This window comes from Suricata suricatta, chromosome 9 (assembly GCF_006229205.1).
Source record: "Suricata suricatta isolate VVHF042 chromosome 9, meerkat_22Aug2017_6uvM2_HiC, whole genome shotgun sequence".
In the NCBI taxonomy this organism is placed as follows: Eukaryota; Metazoa; Chordata; class Mammalia; order Carnivora; family Herpestidae; genus Suricata; species Suricata suricatta.
In genome coordinates, this window is record NC_043708.1 from 38,197,512 (window position 1) to 38,208,727 (window position 11,216).

The 11,216-nt window shown below is 38.4% G+C and overlaps 1 pseudogene; it reads left to right on the top strand.

The window, feature by feature from the left end:
* The first annotated feature begins 1,940 nt into the window (after positions 1-1,940).
* Positions 1,941-10,596, top strand: LOC115302190 (annotated as a pseudogene).
* Positions 10,597-11,216: the final 620 nt, after the last annotated feature.

Here is an 11,216-nt window from a genome sequence, read left to right on the forward strand (position 1 = left end):
ATGTACTTTGACTGATGTAGCCGAAGTATGGAGTCCCGTTGCTCTTGGTCTTTGAATCCCTTCTATCATTCTATGTAGCAATGTCTTTTGCCCCCAGGCCAAGTTGGAAATATCATCTCTGAATCAATTTGGTGTATGTAAGGTATTCATGCAATAGCAACTCAGCATAGGGGATGCAGCACCAGAAGGACCCACTTTTCTTTGGCATTTGGGGAGAGGCCCAGCCTGACCACATACCCCTAGCACTGTAAAGTGAATGAATATTCACATTCCTACCTACAAACACAAAACCTGGCTCTAATTCAGGGGCAGGACACAGGAAACCCATCCCATGCCACCTATATCAATCAAAGTATCCTTGATTCACAAAAAGATAAGTAAAAGATCATGGATGGTTGGAAAATACTATAACTCAAGTGAGAATAACCAAAATAAACATCAAAAGGCCTTACCCAGATGGTAAAAATATAGATAATTCATAAAACATAATAAACTACAAGGAATTCCAGTCAGTGTCCCAAAGGGGAAGATACTATATTCATTCATTTATTTTTAACTCAACTATACTTAATATATAGTGTTATATTAGTTTCAGGTGTACAATATAATAATTCAACAATTCTATACATTTCTCAGTGCTCATCACAATAAGTGTACTCTTAAGTCACCAATCACCTATTTCACCCATTCCCCCACCCATGTCCCCTCTGGCAACCACAAGTTTGTTCTCTGTTGTATTCAAGAGTCTGGTGTTTTTGTTTGTCTCTTTTATTTTCTTTGTTCATTTGTTTTGTTTCTTATGTTCCACATATGAGTGAAATCATATGATATTTGTTTTTCTCTGACTTATTTCACTTGGCATTATACTCTCAAAGATATTGTATCCATTTAAACCAGAAGAGACCTCTATAAAAAAGAAACAATTGGAAAACAATGAAGAGTTCATGGAGATTAAAAATACAATCACCAAGAGCACCTGGCTGGCTCAATCAGTAGAGCATGTGACTCTGGATCTTTGCATCATGAGTTCAAGCCCCACATGTAATATAGAGATTACTTTTAAAAATAAATAAAATAAAATAAAAAATATAATAACCAAAGTAAAATGCAAACCTAAGGAATGCAAGAAAAAGATAAAAAACAAATAGCAAAAAAAAACCAAACACAGAAAAGACAAGGGAAAAATTGTCAAGAGAGAGAGTATCCAAAAGAACCTATATCTAATAAGAGTTCCAGAAATAGAGAACAGAGAAAAAAAATCATAAAAATAATAGAAAAATAATAATCCCCTAGAGTTGGTATAACATGTAAAACTTCAGACTGAAAGGGCTTATTAAGTACACAGTAGGATAAGTTAAAAAAAGAAAAAACAAGGGGCGCCTGGGTGGCTCTGTCTGACTTTGGCTCAGGTCATGATCTCAAGGTTCGTGGGTTCGAGCCCCACATCGGGCTCTGTGCTGACAGCCCAGAGCCTGGAGCCTGCTTCAGATTCTGTGTCTCCCCCTCTCTCTGCCCCTCCCATATTCATATTCTGTCTCTGTCTCTCAATACTAAACATTAAAATTTTTTAAAACGGGAAAAAGAGGAGCGCCTGAGTGGCTCAGTCGGTTAAGCCTCCGGCTTCGGCTCAGGTCAGATCTCATGTTCATGGGTTCAAGCCCCGCGTCAGGCTCTGTGTTTACAGCTAGCTCAGAGCCTAGAGCCTGCTTCTCGTTCTGTGTCTCCTTCTCTCTCTGCCCCTCCCCCTCTCATGCTTTGTCTCTCTCTGTATCAAAAAAATAAATAAAACATTAAAAAAATTTTTTTTAATTTAAAAAAATAAAAAAGGAAAAAAGATTCATACTTGGACACATTCTGGAATTTTACAACACCATGGATAAAGAGAACATGCTAAAAGCTTTTGGGGCAGGATTGGGGAAACGTGTTATTACAGTAAAATAATGACTTCAGGGATCCTACTGCCACATCAGATGCAAGGAAGCAATGGCGTAGAGAGGAGCAGCGATGGGAGATGCCTGATGTTCTGGCTGGAGAAGTGGCTATTGGCGCGATGGAGCAGGCCAGAGACCACTTTCTCCTTAGATGGACTGCGGAACAGCACATACCAGAGAACAGGAAGTAGCATTAAAGACTGCTTTTGTTTTACCATAGTCTTAACCGTGTATGAAGCCTCACATATTCAGAAGGTGGGAAAACGTACTTTTATTTCACTGTTGAAACTAGAAAATTTGTCTTTGATCAAAGTTACAAATCTCTCTTTCTCCTTCCCTCTTTTTTCCTTTTTTTTAATGTAGGCTTCATGCCCACAGCAGAGCTCAACACAGGGCTTGAAATCACAACCCTGAGATTAAGACCTGAGTAGAGATCAAGAGTCGGATGCTTAACTGACTGAGCCACTCAGGCGCCCCACAAATATTTCTCTTAATGTCTTGAAATGTCTCTGTCTTGAAAAACTAGCTCTTGCTTTACATTTTGTTTATTATTCATTTCTATTCTTACTCTGTTTTTTTTCCCCTCCCTTATTAGTTTTTACTCTCATCTGTATTAATTCTGCCTATTTTCTTTGGACTTATTTTGTTGTTCTTTTTCTGGCTTCTTGAGTTGAAATCTCGGCCACCTATTATCAGTCTTTCTTGTATAATAATTATATAATTATTGCCATGGATTTTCCTCTGAAATTTTATCCTATAGGTTTTCCTACGTGGAATTCTACTTTTTGTTAAAATTAAAAAACATGGCAATGGAGTGTGTAATTTGACAAATAGAAGTCTTTCTGCTCTCTTCCTTCCAGCCCACAACCATTAGTTCGGTGCTTTGGAGTTAGACACTTTGGACCAGTTCTGGTTTGGGTCCTTCTTATAGAACTATCTAGAACTCTAATTAATATGCTATGTCTCTATTATTTGGCTTATCAACCATCAGGAGTGCTCTTGACTGCTCTCAGTGAAAGATAGAGCGTAGATCATTTAACAGTCCTCAGCTCCCCACCCTTTCATGCAATTTTGATCATTTTATGTTACTACAGAGCTTACAAAAATATACTTAAAACTCTTTTTTTCTTTATCCATAAACTATTTAATAAAATTTGATTCTATATGGGTAAGATGAATAAATTAGTGTCCCTACTTTAGAGGACTTTAGGCACAAATTCTTTCAAATCTGCAGGAAATGAAAGGAAAGAACAGCAAAGAAAAAAAAGAAAAGAAAAAAATGAGAGCTTCTAATTTTAGCTCAATTCTTATACCAGAACCTGGCAAAGAAGGCATTGAAAAAGAAAATTAGACCATAGATCTTAATTTTTTTTATGTTTTTAATTTATTTTTGAGAGATAGAGAGAGGCAGCTTGAGCAAGGGAGGGTCAGAGAGAGAGGGAGATACAGATTGTGAAGCAGGCTCCAGGCTCTGAGCTGTCAGCACAGAGCCCGACATGGGGCTCAAACCCACAAACAGTGAGATCATGACCTGAGCCAAAGCCGGATGCTCAACCGACTGAGCCATCTAGCAGCCCCTAGACCATAGATCTTAACCTGGAGTCTCTAGACACTGGAATAGTCATCAAGCGTCAAGAAGGTCCATCAGTACTTGAACCTGAATGGAAAATTGTGTATATGTCACACAAATGCACACACATATATATAGTTCTGAAGGAAGGGTATATAGGTTTTCATCAGATTTTCAAACATGTCCAGGACCTACAAAAAGAACCATGAACAATTTCACGAGTGAGAATAAATACATTATAAATAAACTATTAACGAAATGGATCCAATAATGTATTAAAAAACATTACATCAGGGGCGTCTGGGTGGCTTAGTCAGTATAGAGTCAGACTTGGGCTCAGGTCATGATCTCGAGCTCCCTGGGTTCAAGCCCTGCATTGGGCTCTGTGCTGACAGCCCAGAACCTGGAGCCTGCTTCATATTCTGTGTCTCCCTGTCTCTCCGCTCCTTCCCCTCTCATGCTCTGTCTCTGTCTCAAAAATAAATAAAACATTAAAAAGAAAGAAATAAAAAAAAATTACACCATGACCTAGGAAGTTTTACATGGAATTTGAGATGGTGAGCACAGAGAAATTTGCTCATGTTAACATTCCTAATCTCTGGACAGTGGGAATGGAAAATTTTATTTTCTTATACTTGCTTTTCAAGTTTTCTAATTTTACTGCATGAGAATGCACTGCTTCTATAATAATAAAGTTTATAAAGTAAATCTGGTAGCACTTTTTAAAAACTATTATAAAGAAAAAATTTTAAAAAGCAATCTACACATATAATGCTCTTTATTAATAAAGGAAAAACTCCATAAGTACAGGTTTATAGAGAGCATAAAGGTATTTCTTTAATTTTAGCAGACATTCCTAAGAGTTACAGAAACCAGAAAAAGAAGAACTCTTGCTTAATGTAATATAACACAGTCCTAAACATCACATTTTTATTTAAAAAATTAAATGTTAAAGACACTTCCATTAATATTAGAAAGAACATAAGAGTCCTGTATTGCTAATTTTATCCAGTGTTATTACCGAGTTTCAAACTAAGGTAATAAACATAGGACAGAAGAGATAAAGTAAGTTAAACCATATGGAATTGTCATTTTTATAGGACAAAATGGCCAAATAACAACAATTTCATATGGTTCAACACAAGACATACGTCTTTTTTTTTAAATGTTTATTTATTTTTGAAAGAGAGAGAGAGAACATGAGCGAGGGAGGGGCAGAGAGAGGCAGACACAGAATCCAAAACAGGCTCCAGGCAGTGAGCTGTCAGTGCAGAGCCTGATGTGCGGCTTGAACCCACAAGCCAAGAGATCATGACCTGACCCGAAGTCGGATGTTCATCTGACTGAACCACCCAGGTGTACCCACATAAGACATATTTGAAAGGAAGAGGCATTTAACACTGTTTGCAGATGAGTTGAGGTTAAACTAGAAAATCCATGGGAATTATAAAAAATAATTACAAGTATGAGAGGTCAATAAAGAGTGCAAATAAAAGATAATAGCTTTTCTAGATTCCCAGTAGTAATCAGATAGAAGATTTTAGAAGTTTTTTAATATAGGGGCGCCTGGCTGGCTCAGTCAGTGGAGCATGCAACTCTTCATCTTGAGATTGTGAGTTCAAGCCCCACGTCGGGTATAGAGATTACTTAAATAAAAAACAAATGTTTTTATGTATAAAAAATATAGGGACACCTGGGCAGCTCAGTTGGTTAAGCCTCCGACTTTCATTTCCGCTCAGGTCATAATCTCATAGTTCATGGGATTGAGCCCTGATCCAGGTCTGTGCTAACAGTGAGAAGCCTGCTTGAGATTCTCTTTCTCTCTCTCTCTCTCTCTCTCTCTCTCTCTCTCTCTCTCTCTCTGTCAATCTCTCCCTCCTCTGTCCTCCCTGCTCACACTATGTCTCTCTCAAAAATTAACACTAAAAAAAATTTAAAAATACATATCCATGTTTTAAAGCATAAAATTTAAAAATGTTATAAATAACATATAAATAAGAAACGTTTAACATAAATATATAGAATGCAGTAGCCAAAGAATAGATTTATTAAGAATTTTGCTATATTTATGTTAATTAACTCTAAAACTTAAAAAAAATTTTTTAATGTTTATTTTTGAGAGACAGAGTGAGAAAGCACAAGCAGGGGAGGGGCAGAGAGAGAGGGAGACAAAGAATCCAAAGCAGGCTCCAGGCTCTGAGCTGTCAGCACAAACCCAATGTGGGGTCAAACTCAGGAGCTGTAAGATCACGACCTGAGCTGAAGTCAGACACTTAACTGACTGAGCCACTTAGGCACCCTGAGGACTTAATATTTTAAATACACAATTTGGTAAAACATTAAAAAAAAATAAATAATATGTTCCATTTGGTAATTTCTTTTAAAAGGTAACAAAATTAAATGGAGATAAAATAAAATAGGGACTTAATTACTCTAAAAGGAAACAGGAAGGAAGAATAAAGACAAAAAGAATAAAAATCAATAGAAAACAAATAGAAGATGGTAGACTTCTACCCAATTGTGTCAATAAGCTCCTAACAGGTGGATATCAGTTTTTCAGAAAAGACTCTACATTGTTCATTAGAAACACATCTAAACATAAAGATACAGATAACTTAAAAGTATAAGGGTGGAAAAAAGACATAGCATGAAAACACTAATCAAAAGAAAATTGACATGACAGTATTTATAAGACAAAATGTACTTTCAGGCAAGAAGTTTACTAGAAATGAAAAAGAACATTTCATAATGACCAAGGCACTGGTTCAATAGGAAAACCTAGAAATCCTAATTTTGTATGGACATAATAACATAGTTTTAGGATATATGAAGCAAAAATTGGGGCTTCTGGCTGGCTCAGTGAAGCATGTGACTTTTGATCTCAGGTTGTAGGTACAAGCCCCACATTGGGTATAGAGATTCCTTACAAATAAAATATTTAAAAATATATACGAGGGGCACCTGAGTGCTTCAGTCAGTTGAGGATCTGACTCTTGATTTCAGCTCAGGTCATGATCTCATGATTTATGAGGTGGAGCATTGTGTCCATGCTTTCAGCTTGCTTGGGATTCTCTTATCTCCTCTCTCTCTGCCCCTCTCCCTACTCCTGCCCACTCTCTCTCTCAAAATAAATAAATACTTTAAAAAATATGTATGTATGAAACAAAAATTAAGTAAACTAAAAAGAGAAATAGACAAAGTCATAACCATAATTGGTTTTTTTAATGTTTATTTATTTTTGAGAGACAGTGTGTGCATACATGCTAGTGGAGGAGAGGCAGAGAAAAAGGAAGACAGAGGATCTAAAGCAGGCTCTGTGCTGACAGCAGAAAGCCCCATGCAGGGCTCAAACTCATGACCCATGAAATCTTGACCTGAGCTAAAGTTGGATACTCAACCAACTGAGCCACCCAGGTGTCCTCATAATTGGAGATTTTAACACACATTTCCTAGTAACCAAAATCAAAAAGACCAAATTGTCAATAAAAGTATATTTAAACAACACTATTAAGCAACTTGACCTAATTGAAACACTATGCCCAATAATTGCAGAATACACATTCTTTTCAAGGGCACACCAAGATAAACCATACGCTGGGTCATAAAGCAAGACTCAACCAATTTCAAAAGACTGAAATTACACGGAGTCTATTTTCTAACTACTAGAAATCGACACAGAAATATAAGGAGAAAAATCCCAAAATATGTTAAAATTAAGGAACATACTTCTAAATGATTTAAGGCCAAAAGAAATCACAAAGAAAATTAGAAAATATTTTGAACTGAGGTGCTGGGTGGCTCAGTCAGTTAAGCATCTCTCTTTTTTTAATGTTTATTTTTCACACACACACACACACACACACACACACACACACACACACACACACAGTGCAAGCAGGGGAGGGGCAGAGAGAGATAGAGACACAATATCCAAAGTGGTATCCAGGCTCTGAGCTGTCAGCACAGAGCCCGATGTGGGGCTTCAACTCACAAACCGAGAGATCATAACCTGACCCAAAGTTGGATGCTTAACCAACTGAGCCACCCAGGAGCCCCAAACATCTGACTCTTGGTCTCAGCTCAGGTCTTGATCTCAGGGTTGTGAGTTCAAACTTTACATTGTGCTCAATGCTGGGTATGGAGCCTACTTTAATAAAAAAATTTCTTTGAACTGAAGAATAATGCAAATAAAACATAGCAAAAGCTGTGGGATGCAGTTAAAGCGGTATTAAGAGGAAATTTATGGCTTCTAATGAATACATTAAAAAAAAGAAGAATGGCTGAAAATCAGTACTCTAGGGGCACCTGGTTGGCTCAGACAGCAAAGCATGTGACTCATGATCTCAGGGTAGTGAGTTCGAGCCCCACATTGGGTATAGAGCTTACTTTAAGAAAAATAAAAATAAATGAAAATCAATACTATAAGCTTTCATTTTATGAAACTCGAAAAAAGGCAAATTAAATTTAAATAAAGTAGAAGGAAAGGAAATAGTCAAGAAAGCACAGTAATCAATGAAATAGAAAGTATATATACTATAGAGAAATCATCATAGCTAAAAATTCATGATTTAGTAGAATAATAAGATCTATAATCTCCTAGCAAAAATAACAATAAAAGAGGGGTGCCTGGCTGGCTCAGTTAGCAGAGCATGCAACCCTTGATCTCACAGCTGCGAGTTTGAGCCCCACATTGGTTATAGAAATTATTTAAAAATAAAATCTTTAGGGGCGCCTGGGTGGTCAGTCGGTTAGGCCTCCGGCTTTGGCTCAGGTCAGATCTCATGTTTGTTGGTTTGAGCCCTGCATCAGGCTCTGTGCTGACAGCTAGCTCAGAGCCTGGAGCCTGCTTCCGGTTCTGTGTCTCCTTCTCTCTCTGCCCCTCCCCCTCTCATGCTCTGTCTCTCTCTGTATCAAAAATAAATAAAAACATTAAAAATTTTTTAAAATAAAAATAAAATCTTTAAAAAAAACAATAAAAGAGAGAGAAAACACAAAAGACCAGTATTAGAAGTTTCAAAATGTGACATTACTACACATTCTACAGATACTAAGAGAACACAGTGAACAACTTTATGCCAATAAATTTGACAATGTACAGAAATTCTTCAAAAAATACAATCTACCAAAACTGATACAAAAGAAGTAAAATGCTAATCCTTTGATATATGCTAAAGAAATGGAATTTATAGTTAAAATTCCATAAAGATAAACCAGGCCCAGGTGACTTTCAAGATAAATTGTGTTAGATATTTAAGAAGAAATAATGATAATTTCCCTCAAACCCTTTCAGAGATTAGGCAAAAGGAAACACCTACTTAATGTCTTATGAAGCTAACGTAAATCTGATGCCAAAACCAAAATATTTTCTGCATATAAATGCAAAAAGTCTAAATAAAACACTAGCAAATTGAATACATATGGTTTAAAAATGCAATCACCAAATATATTCATCCCAGGAAAGCAAGGTTGATTTAATATTCTAAAATAATTAGTATAATTCACAATTAAAAAATTTTTTTAATGTTTATTTTTGAGAGACAGAGCAGGAGCAGAGGAGGGGCAGAGAGAGAGGGAGACAAAGAATCTGAAGCAGGCTACAGGCTCTGAGCTGCTAGCAACCAAGACCAACACAGGGCTGGAACTCTCAAACCACAAGTGCATGACCTGAGCCAAAGTTGGAGGCTTAATCGACTAAGCCACCCAGGTGCCCCTAAAATTCACATTAACAGAAAAAGAGAGAGAAAAACCATATAATTATCTCATTAGATACAGAAAATGCATTGATAAACATGCACTCGGTAACATGCACTCGGTAAAAAAAATTCTCAGCAAATTGAGACTAGATGGGAACTTTATTAATCTGACAAAAGCTATGTAAAAAAAACAAAACTACATCTGACATATTTAATGGTGAAATACTGAATATTTTCTCTCTGAGGTGCCAATGCAATTCTGCAAAAGAAAATATATTTGTTTGTATTTTTTTTAACTTGTGAGGCCAGAACTACTGTATATCTATATGAGGATTTAAAAAAAAAAAACTCACAAAGTTAACTATTTCCTTAGCCCATATACAAAAATTAAAGATGGCTCATAAGTATGAAACTGGCAAAATTAAAAATACCAGGGACACCTGGGTGGCTCAGTCTGTTAAACCTGGTACTCTTGATTTCAGCAGGGGTCATGATCTCATAGGTTCGTTAGTTCGAGCCCCACATAGGGCTCCGCACTGACAGTGTGAAGCCTGCTTTGGATTCTCCCTCTCTCTCTCTGCCCCTCCTCCTCCCCTCTTTCAAAATAAATAAATAAACTTTAACATTTTTTTAAATTTAAAAATGCCGTCAGATTAAATATTCAAACTTTTAGAAGAAAACATAGGAGAGTGCGCCCAGCGGTCCTGCGCATGTGTCTCCTGCCTCAACAGTTTGACCCGAACAGACCCAGGGAGGCCCCTTCCACCGACCTCCGACCACCCTCCAACCTTTATTCCAGTCGCAACCTTCGGAGCCATCTCCTTGCCCACGCTCCGCCTCCGGGCCCAGCCCACACCCGGTTTTGAACTTAGCTCCTCGTCACCCATCAACCACGAGCACCCAGATTTGGCCGCCTGGTCAACATGTACCTGAGGGCCTCCTGCACCTACCTGTCCCTGGGCTTCTATTTCGGCGGTGACGCTGTGGCTCTGGAGGGCGGGGGCCACTTCTCCCGCGAGCTGGCTGAGGAGAAGCGCGAGGGCGCTGAGCGTCTCCTGAAGGCGCAAAACGGGCGGCGGCCGCGCCCTCTTCCGGGACGTGCAGAAGCCGTCCCAAGATGAGCGGGCTGGACGCTATGGAGGCCGCCCTGCTTCTGGAGAAGAACCTGAAGCAGGCCCCTTTGGACCTGCATGTCCTGGGTTCTGCCCGCGCAACCCCTCGTCTCTGGCACTTCCTGGAGAATCACTTTCTAGATGAGGAGGTGAAACTCCTCAAGAAGATGGGCGACCGCCTGACTAACCTCCGCAGGCTGTCCGGTCCCCAGGATGGGCTGGACGAGTACCTCTGAGAAAGGCTCACCCTCAAGCACAACGAGAAGCCTCTGGAGCCCAGCAGCCTCTGAGAGGGTCCCTCTGGCATCCCCTGGGTGCCAGGGCTTGTGCCTGAGTCTCTCCTTGCAGCCACTAGGCAGCTTTTTAACCACCTGGAGCCCTCTCCCAAGCCGTGGACCAAATGAAAACAATAAAGCAGAGAGCGAGGAGAGACAGGGAGAGAAAACAGGAGAACTTCTGACCTTGGGGTAGCCAGAGTTTTGTTGTTGTTGTTGTTAAGTAAACTCTATCCTCCATGTGGGTGGGGCTCAAACTCACAGCCCTGAGATCAAAAATCACAGATTCTACCACCTGAACCAGCCAGGCACCCCAAAGATTTCCTATGTAAGATACAAAAGACAGTAACCATTAAAAAAAAAACCCATAATTGGACTTAAATGTAATTAAGAACATTTGTTTATTAGAAATATCAGTGAGTAAAGAGGCAAGTTACAAACTACAATAATTATCTATCTCTATCTATTTATCTATCTATCATCTATTTATCATCTATTCATCCGACAAAGGGGTTATAATTAGAACATATAAAGAGTTCAAACAAAAAAAGACCATAAAACCCCACAATAGTTTAAAGAATGGGCAAAGATTTGAAGAAGTACCACACAAAAGAGAATATCCAAATAGCTAATAA